Consider the following 9261-nt stretch of genomic DNA (forward strand, 5'->3'; position numbering starts at 1 on the left):
GCCTTTGACTTTTTTATGTACAGCACTTTGGTTAGCTGCCATGCTATTTTGAAATGGTGCTTTATAAATAAATATGGCATGGCATGGCATGGCATGGCATGGCATGGCATGGTATGGTATGGTATGGTATGGTATTGCATGGTACATAAACTACATCCCACTTTTAAAGAAAGTGGAAGATGATCTTGCAAGATGGAAATCCTTACCAATATCACTCATGGGGACATTTGCTACAATTAAAATGATGGTCTTACCCAGAATAAATTACTTATTTTCAATGATCCCAAATAAACCACCAGCTGACTGGTTTAGATCTCTGGACTCCTCAATTACCAAATTTCTTTGGCAGGATAAACCTTCACGAATTAGCTTAAAAACGCTTCAGAAGACCAAAGACAGAGGAGGACTGGATCTACCCAATTTTTATTATTATTTCCTAGCCAACAGGCTGCAATATATACCAAGATGGTTGCGAGATAACCCACTAGATGAGTCCTGGTTAGATATAGAACAGACACTTTGCAATACGATAGAGCTTTCAGACTTACCATTTATTAGCTCAAGCATAAGAAAACATGAAGGCTTCAAAAGTATTAGTATCAGCACCTCTCTGACAGCATGGTGGGAGTATCTTAAAATGACAGAGTCTTCACTAGTACCATGCAGACACACACCTATCTGGAATAATCCTGATATTTTGCAAAATAACAAAATGATGAACCTTCCGGACTGGAAAAATAAAGGAATCCTATACCTGGAACACATATATGAAGGATTGGACTTCATCCCATTTAATAGAATAGTCTCTCAATTTGGAATAGATAAGAATAGCTTTTTAGAATACCACCAAATTAAATCTGTAGTCAAACAAAAAATTAAGCTCAATAAAATAGAATTACAAACACCACCAAGGGTATTAGACTTTTATAATCTCAAACCCCCCAAACTACTGTCTAAAGTATTTAAGACATTGTCCAAAATAGACGATAGAATAGCAATCCCTATTGAAAAATGGGAGGTGGATCTATCAGTCAGCTTTGACCAGAACTTCTGGTCCCAAACTTGTTTAAAAACTTTTAAAATGACCAGACACTCCAATTTACAATTAATTCAGTACAAAATTCTACACAGAGTACACTATACAGGTCATCGGATGTTCAAGATGGGGTTTGTGTCGTCTGACACCTGTACACACTGCACAAACAACATTCCTGACAATTACATTCATGCACTGTGGTCCTGTCCACCTGTCCAGGAATTTCGGGGTAGAGTGTGTGAAGACCTGTCAAAGTCTCTGAAATGTCATATCCCAACTTCCCCCTCTCTTTGTTTACTGGGAAACCTGGACGATGTCCCGATTGAAACATCTTTGGCTCACGTGGTTCTGACTGCCATATGCATCGCTAAGAAAACTATCCTCTTGAATTGGAAAAATAGAGAATCTCTCTGCATTAAACAGTATAGAAATCTTTTGTTATATCATATTACACTTGATTTAGCCTCTGCTTCCACTTCAAATCAATCTCTCTGGGCTCCTTTGATCGGTTCCATCACATAGCAATTCTCTTTCTGCAGGTCTAGAAGCAGACTCTTGTTCTTATATTATTTTTGTGGACCCCTACCTTTTGTCTCTTCCTTTCTTTTTCACCTCTATCTCCATGTCTGGTGGGAATTAAAAAGCATTAAACAACAATAACAATAAAGTTTTAAGTATCAGGCGTGACATTAAAAGCAGACGCTTTGATGCTCCACCTGAGAATAAATCTGTAAGGCTTGTCACCAGCATTCAGACATCAATTCTGCTTGCTTCACAGCCAGACAGGACACGGAATAAATAAATAAAAAATAAAATAAAACATGTACCAACATTGGGAGTGTTGAACTAACTTATGTGTCAAACATTTGTTCTTAAGGCTCATCACACTGGGTGTTTTAGATGTTTCCCTGCATCAACACAAAATTTAAAGGGGAACTTTATTCATACTGTTAATACATTTGCTGTGGTCTAATAGGAATGGATACCATGTACCGTATTTTTCGTACTATAAATCGCACTTGGTTTCATTGTCTGGCTGGTCCTGCGACTTATATACTAAAGTGACTTCTATACCAAATTATGTATGCCGCGCTGCTGCGGGCCGGCTCCGGACCAGGAATGAGCTCCCCTGCCCCGCCATCACCTGCTGGAGACCCGTTGCGTGCTGCTGCAGGCTGGCTCCGGTCCAGGCTTCAGCTCCTCTGCCCTGATGGGAGTGTTTCAAACACCACCATCACCTGCTGCAGCCTGTGGTGGGGTGCTGCGGGTGCTCTCCCCACCCGCAGGGAGTGTTCGAAACACTGCCATCCTCTGCTGGAGACCGTCGCGCTGCTGCGTCTTGATTGTTTATTCTATTGTTACCGGTACTTGTCTTGCAAAGTGAAATGCTTGGTCTCAGATTTTGTAAGAAAAATAATAAAATTTCCCCCCAAAATAAAAACTTATAGTCCAGTGCGACTTATATATGTTTTTTTCTTCTTCATTATACATTTTATGGCTGGAGCGACTTATACTCCGGAAAATACGGTAAGTGTCAGGATGAACTCTATCGGATCCTGCAGTCTTGTGGTTTTCTGCAGGAAATAGGGGTTGGAGACTGTTTCCACATTCAGCATGCATGTGCTACTCAGAGAGTGGTACATGCATGCTGTGGAGGTCTGTAGCCCCGCACACTCACTATTTGACACTTCTATGGAGTAACAAGCACAAGGTCATCAACACACAAATTGGTGCTCACAAGCATGGACTCCAGTGTTTTGACACATTACTTTGGACTGCGGTTAGGGTTAGGGTCATATTACCCGCCTTGCCTGCTGGTGGTAGTCTTAGGGGCCGATGGCGCCAACTGTGTAGAATTCTTGCTTCTATCAGTGTGGCAACAAGAAGTGTGTGAATGCGTGTGTGAATGGGTGAGTGATTGATTGTAGTGAATTGCGCTTTGGAATCTTCTGACTTAGAAAAGTGTTATGAAGTGCAGGCCATTCACCCTTTAAATTGGGGATCACAAACCCTGTCTGTCATTCCAGATGCTCCTGATGTTGTGGTGGTAGTCAGAGAGGTCTGGTGACATCAAGGTTGTGTGGCAGCCCCGCCTTTGTCAGTTAGCCCCATGGATGCTGTAGCTATATTGAGGCGGATTAGGTAGAAAGAGCAGAATAAGCAGAAGGTGATGAAGGTCGAACCAAAACCAGCCTGAACTGAAGTTTTCAGCTGCTTTTTAAAGAAGACCACTGAGTCCACTGATCTCAGGCTCAGGGGGAGAGAGTTCCAGAGTCTGGGGCCACAGCAGCGAATGATCGGTTTCCTAGGTCTCCTGTTTTTGTTTCTTACTGGAGTATACGTCAGTACAATTGAGGACCTTCTCAAAATATTCCTTCCATAACCAGACTGACATCAGTATCTCCCAGTCCATGCTGTAAAAAGTGGACTCAGTGGTCTCCTTTAAAACGCAGCTGAAAATTCACCGGTTCTGGCTGGCTTTTGCGTGACCATTGTCACCACCCTTTCCTTGTTCTGCTCTTGTTCCGCCTTTCCCAGGATCCACTGATTTTCCTCTTTCCTATTAATTTTCTCTCTCCCTTTCCTTACGTTTTGTTTTAATTCACAAATTTATTTTTACTCATTTGAAACATATTTAAATCTTTATTTTTTAATACTTAAAATTGTGTTTGTTTGTGAAGTGCCTTGTGATTTTTATCTTCAGAGGCGCTATATAAAAGATCGTTTTCTTTCTTTCTTTAAAGTTAAGAAAGTAAGTTTATGAGCCAGAAAAGATAGCTTTATTAAAAGATAGGTAAGAAGTCTTGTGTCATGGCGGGGTTAAGCGTCTGACCCACGACATGCAGAATCAAACCAGGAGACCGAGTGGATAAGGTAAAAACAGAATTTTACTAATCTTGAGTAGGGGAAGGTTCAGCTAAAACGATGAGCAGGAATGGGAAACTGAAAGCGCTGCCAGTTGAGCAGGGGAATCCTCGGGTCTTGGTCTAGAATGTAGATACAGGTTAGGGGGAAACCGTGGGTGAGACAATCATCAGGAGAAACAGAAGAGGAAACTGGGCTTACGGTTTCCAAGGCGGGAGTAGATCTTGAACAGGGAGGGTAGCGGTCATGAGCCGGGCTACTGGAGGAGTGGAGGGAGCTGAGTGCGGCGTGAAGATGTGCTAAGGTGGGAAAAGGCGTGGCTGAGGGACAGGTGAGCGGCTGGGAGTTGCTGTCCAGGTGAACGGCAGTGAGATGTGGTTCCAGGAGATGAGTGGTTCAGGGTTGAGTTTGTGGTGAGGAAGGTGAGGTATCCTGAAGTCAGGGAGAAACGAGACGAAATGAGAACAAGGAATATATACTGAGGCTATGACAAGAGGCTTGAGTCGAACCCAGCACGAGTTAGGTACCGGTGCGTGGAATCATCCAGCGTTAAATGAGTGTCCCGCTGCAGCTTTTATCTCCTGGTCAGCCTGATGAGAAATCAGCTGCAGCTGAGGACTCCCAGTCACTCACCTGCAATCAAGAGCACAGGGAGGCTCACAGACCGTGACATTGTGTCTTCTGTAGCGTGTTGATGTCTTGTGATATACCACAAGATAAGTCAAGAATATTGGGTCAAGTTCATAGATTCCATATCGGCACCACAATGTCAGAGTGGCATGACCGTGGCCTTTAAGTAAGAAAGTTACCTTCTGGTCATTTTGATGAAATACTTGGCCTTTTGGTTCGCTACACAGGACTTGTTCCCTGAGGTAAATTTTCTTCCAAGTGTTCAAGGGCTTTGCTCCTAAGTTTCTTGACTTTGATACTTGCGAGAGAAATTTGAGACAAAAGATTTCTTGAATGATTTGTTGGTTTTTGCATGCAATAAATTACAATCTCAAGACCATTTTAATTGCAGATTTTGATGGAGTTTAACACGAAAATGATTGGCAACAATCACTTTATGCAACTGAACTGACAAAGGCATGATGTGTCCAACAACTGTAAAAGTCTTGGATGGAAACCATAAAAGCAAAGTAATGACTTGACAGATTGGATAGTTCACTAACTAACTCAGCTTGGTTTGGTAAAGCTTGAACTTCAAAAGTGTCAGATGGGTCAGAATGCCAGAGATTTACCTGTGTTTAAGTGGCAGCGGAGGCAAGCTGAAGAGAAGTGATGACTGAGGATATGACATCACTGGATATGAGCACACTCTGAAAATCTAGTTTATTTCCTCTTTCCCCTACTTTGCATGCTCAGAGCTGACAAGCAGACACAAGGATTTTATTTTATTTGTGTCCTTGTTTACACAGATATGCATCATTTGTTTGTCAGTCAGAGAAGACGACCTGATGAGTAATCTTGAGAAACTTGAGAAACATCGATTGTGTATTGTGTTGTGGATTCCAGTATGTAAGACAAAGATTACCATCAGTGGCAATGAAAAGGGTTAGTCAATGGAAAATAACATTGTTGATATATTTTAAAGTAAGTGCCACACATTTCATATAAAAATCACCACTATAGTTGCATGAAGCCAGGTGATAGAATTGACACCAGATCTTCGGGATTTTGGAGGAATCATTTCATGCACACCTTTTTCTCACAGCAACTGAGATAAGATCTAGTATGACTAGCCGTTTGTACGTGGACCTTGTTAGTCATCTAGGCATTCCTTGTGTTGCTCTAACTTGAGCTTTACAAACAGGTCTGACTGGCATTGCTACTCTCTACCTGCTTCTATCCACCTACGCTCCGGCAATCCAGTGGCCAAACCCTCTGGTTTTATGTGAGTTCAGAGTTCTGCCTCTCTACTCTCCCACACAGTCATTAAAACAGCTCCATGCAGCCAAAGAGAAGGAAAAAAATATAACTTTTGTCAGCTGAAGGTAGCAAATTCTCTGATGTGTTCATGCAATAAGAACTGGCACTAGATAAAAGGGCAACCCACTACAATGCAGCTATATGATGGGACAAAGCAGAAGCATCTGAAATGATCATTTTGTTCCTAACCTGGCCTGCAGCAGTACACACACACACACACACATTAAGATGCAAAAATATGTAATTAAAAAGAAGACCTCCACACCACTCTCCTGTTTGATCTTGAGCTGCAACACAGCCGTGCCAGCATGTTAACATGCACACACATCCAAAAGCATGTTCCTCATGATCTGTGAAACCCATGAATGTGTCATCATTACACTCTTTTTTTGTAGCTGCAGCATTTTGATGTCTGTATAGCTCAGGGAGGGATTATGAATAAAATATTATGCTAAAAATAGCATTTGGACAGGGAATGGGCAGAAAACCATTCATCTTCATTTGCAGTGTGTGCTTTACTTTTCTTTTTTATTTACAGACAAAAGAACATCAGCATGATAGATGCAAACACAACAGATCAAAACACAAATTAGGTAAAAATAAAGATGCTGACGCCACTTTCTGTTGTCCTAATAAAGTGTCAGTGATAGGCATTGATCTCTGTCAGTGCCCTAAAATAGGATAATGCTGACCCATCCATGTGTGTGTTCCTAATAATAAAAACAATAATTTGGCATCAAGTGTGGGCAGCAAATGCAAATTTCATTCTGCAGGGAAACACAACAAAAAAATCTATATATATTTTATATTTATTTATTTATTTTAAATGTATTTACAAAAAATCAAATTATACAAAACATGAGCCTTTTCCTGACACATCTGACCACATTTTATGAATGCAGCAATGTGGCTTTTTCTTTCTTGTCTTGAAACACAAATGTCACCAGCCCCAAATGTTCACTCTGCGTTGTGTAACTAGCACAGATCTTTAAGAATTAGCAGCTGTTTTGTTTTGGTTGTTGTTGATCTGGCAGTAACTACTTATATGAAATGGGTGGGTTTCCTTTAAGCATCATTTAACTCAACTCAACTTAACAAACTCACTCATTAACTGTTTGGTAGCAGCAGCACAAAGGTAGATAATTTCATTTTGAAAGGATTGTGTGATGGACCCCAAATTGTTGTGCAAATTCACTGAAATCCTTTGGTAAATTAGAAATTGATTGTATAGTCTGACAAAAAAACGATGTGCTGATAGAATTAAAACAATATTTTGCAGTAACGAAAACAAATGGCAGAACACATTACAGTGAGGAACGTACAAATCTGAAGACCCTGCAAATTTGCAAGTTCTCCCACTTAGAAAACATGGAGGGGTCTGAATTTCACACTGCAGGTACACTATGTGAGGCAGCTCTTAAAAAATCAGGAAATTGCATGTATGGGTTTTAAGTCAATTCGCTTTATTGCACTGCTGCACATAAGTATTTGAACACCTGAGAGAATCAGTGTAAATATTTAGTACTGAAGCCTTTGTTTGCAAAAAAGAGGTCAAGGTTATCTCTTGGTGTCTTAGACAGCTCCTTGAAGATCCAGCCAAAACCCATCTTTACTGTTCTGACTCAGGTAAGGAGGCTCCATCCATCCATCCATCCATCCATCCATCCATCCATCCATCCATTCATTTTCTTCTGCTTACCCGGAGTCGGGTCGCGGGGGCAGCAGCCTAAGTCGAGAAGCCCAGACTTCCCTCTCCCCAGCCACTTGGGCTAGCTCCTCCGGGGGAATCCCAAGGTGTTCCCTGGCCAGGTGAGAGGCATAGTCCCTCCATCGTGTCCTGGGTCTACCTTTAGGCCTCCTCCCGGTTGGACGTGCCCAGAAAACCTCACTAGGGAGGCGTACAGGAGGCATCCTAACCAGATGCCTGAGCCACCTCAACTGGCTCCTCACCTTTCTTATCATCAGGTGAGGTCTTGCATGGGGCCCCCATCTGAGGGGGCCCTCCCCCATTTTCTAACAGTTGCTTCAACTATTTTCACCAAGCTGTTGTCAGTTGCCCTTGTAGCACTTTCTAGCATCCTGGAAGTCCTCAGTTTTATCTCTTGGTGTCAGACAGCTCCTTGGCCTTGCCCATGGTAGTAGTTGAAGTCTGGCTGACTGTGGGGTGGACAGGTGTCTTTAGCAAGCTCAGACAGGTGCTACTAATTTAGATTAATAAGAGGTGGGCATTTTCAAGGCAAAGTAACAGGTCATTGAGGGCCAGAATTATTGAAGGTTTCCAGGTGTTCAAATACAAATGTGTAATATGTGCAAAAAATCTTTAAAATGGCTACAATGTGATTTTCTAAACACCTTTTAAAATGCCGCTCTCTCACAGTGGGAATGCACCAGCAAAAGGAAATTAAGACCCCTCCATGATTTCTAAGTGAGAGAACTTACAAAATCCCAGGGTGCTTGAATACTTAATGTTCTTCACTGTATGTGAAGTATTAATCTTCACAGCCAATCAAACCTTTTTCACCAAGTTTCAGTTCTCCCCTACCTCCCTTTCCCATGGTGTCCCACAAGGTTCTGTAATGGGGCTTGTACTCTTCCTCCTTTATCTTCTCCCTCTCCAGCATGTCCTGAGCTCTTTTTAAATAATTGCCTACTATCTTTATGTAGATTATATCAAACTTTATATCTCCTTTAAGCCCAATGAGATGTCTAAGCGGCAGCTGTTCTACACCTGCATAGATTTTATTAAAAATAAGATGGCTGAGAACATTCTACAGCTGAATGAAGAGAATACTGAGATCCTCATCTGTGCCCCAGACAAGCACCTTGCATTTCATACCAAACCCTCTGTCGGGAATCTTGATGTGACCTTCAACCCAGCTCTCACCCTGTATCCTCATGTCAGTTCTCTTGTTCGTTGTTCCTTCTTCCATTTTAGTATTGCTAATCTGATCCCAATTCTAACATGCTCTGAACTTGAGACTGTTATCCACACCTTCATCTCCTTACACTTATTCTACTACAAATCTCAGTTCACTTGTCTGAGCAAAACCTCCTTGAACCCATATACAGGTGGTTTAGAATATCTGTGCTCAGCTTCTAACCAAATTTCAGTCAACAGAGTTCCTTTCAACATCCTGGCTCTGGTCTTTAGAGCCTTACATGGACAAGAATCATCATACAATGGTGATTTTCTCATTCCCTACACCCCCAGGTCCCTGAGGTCCAGTAATCAAAGTCTAGAGTTGTGCAGCGCACCAGGCTAAAGACCAAAGGTGACAGATCATTTTCTGCTATGGCCCTCCTGTCCCAGACCCCTAAACCTGAGATCAGTGTACTCAGTGGTCTCCTTTAAAATGCAGATTAAAAACTTACCTGTTCAGGTTGGCTTTGGTGTGTCCTCCTATTTATACGCTTTTTCCTCACAAGCATGT

Source organism: Nothobranchius furzeri, chromosome 18 (assembly GCF_043380555.1).
Source record: "Nothobranchius furzeri strain GRZ-AD chromosome 18, NfurGRZ-RIMD1, whole genome shotgun sequence".
NCBI lineage: Eukaryota > Metazoa > Chordata > Actinopteri > Cyprinodontiformes > Nothobranchiidae > Nothobranchius > Nothobranchius furzeri.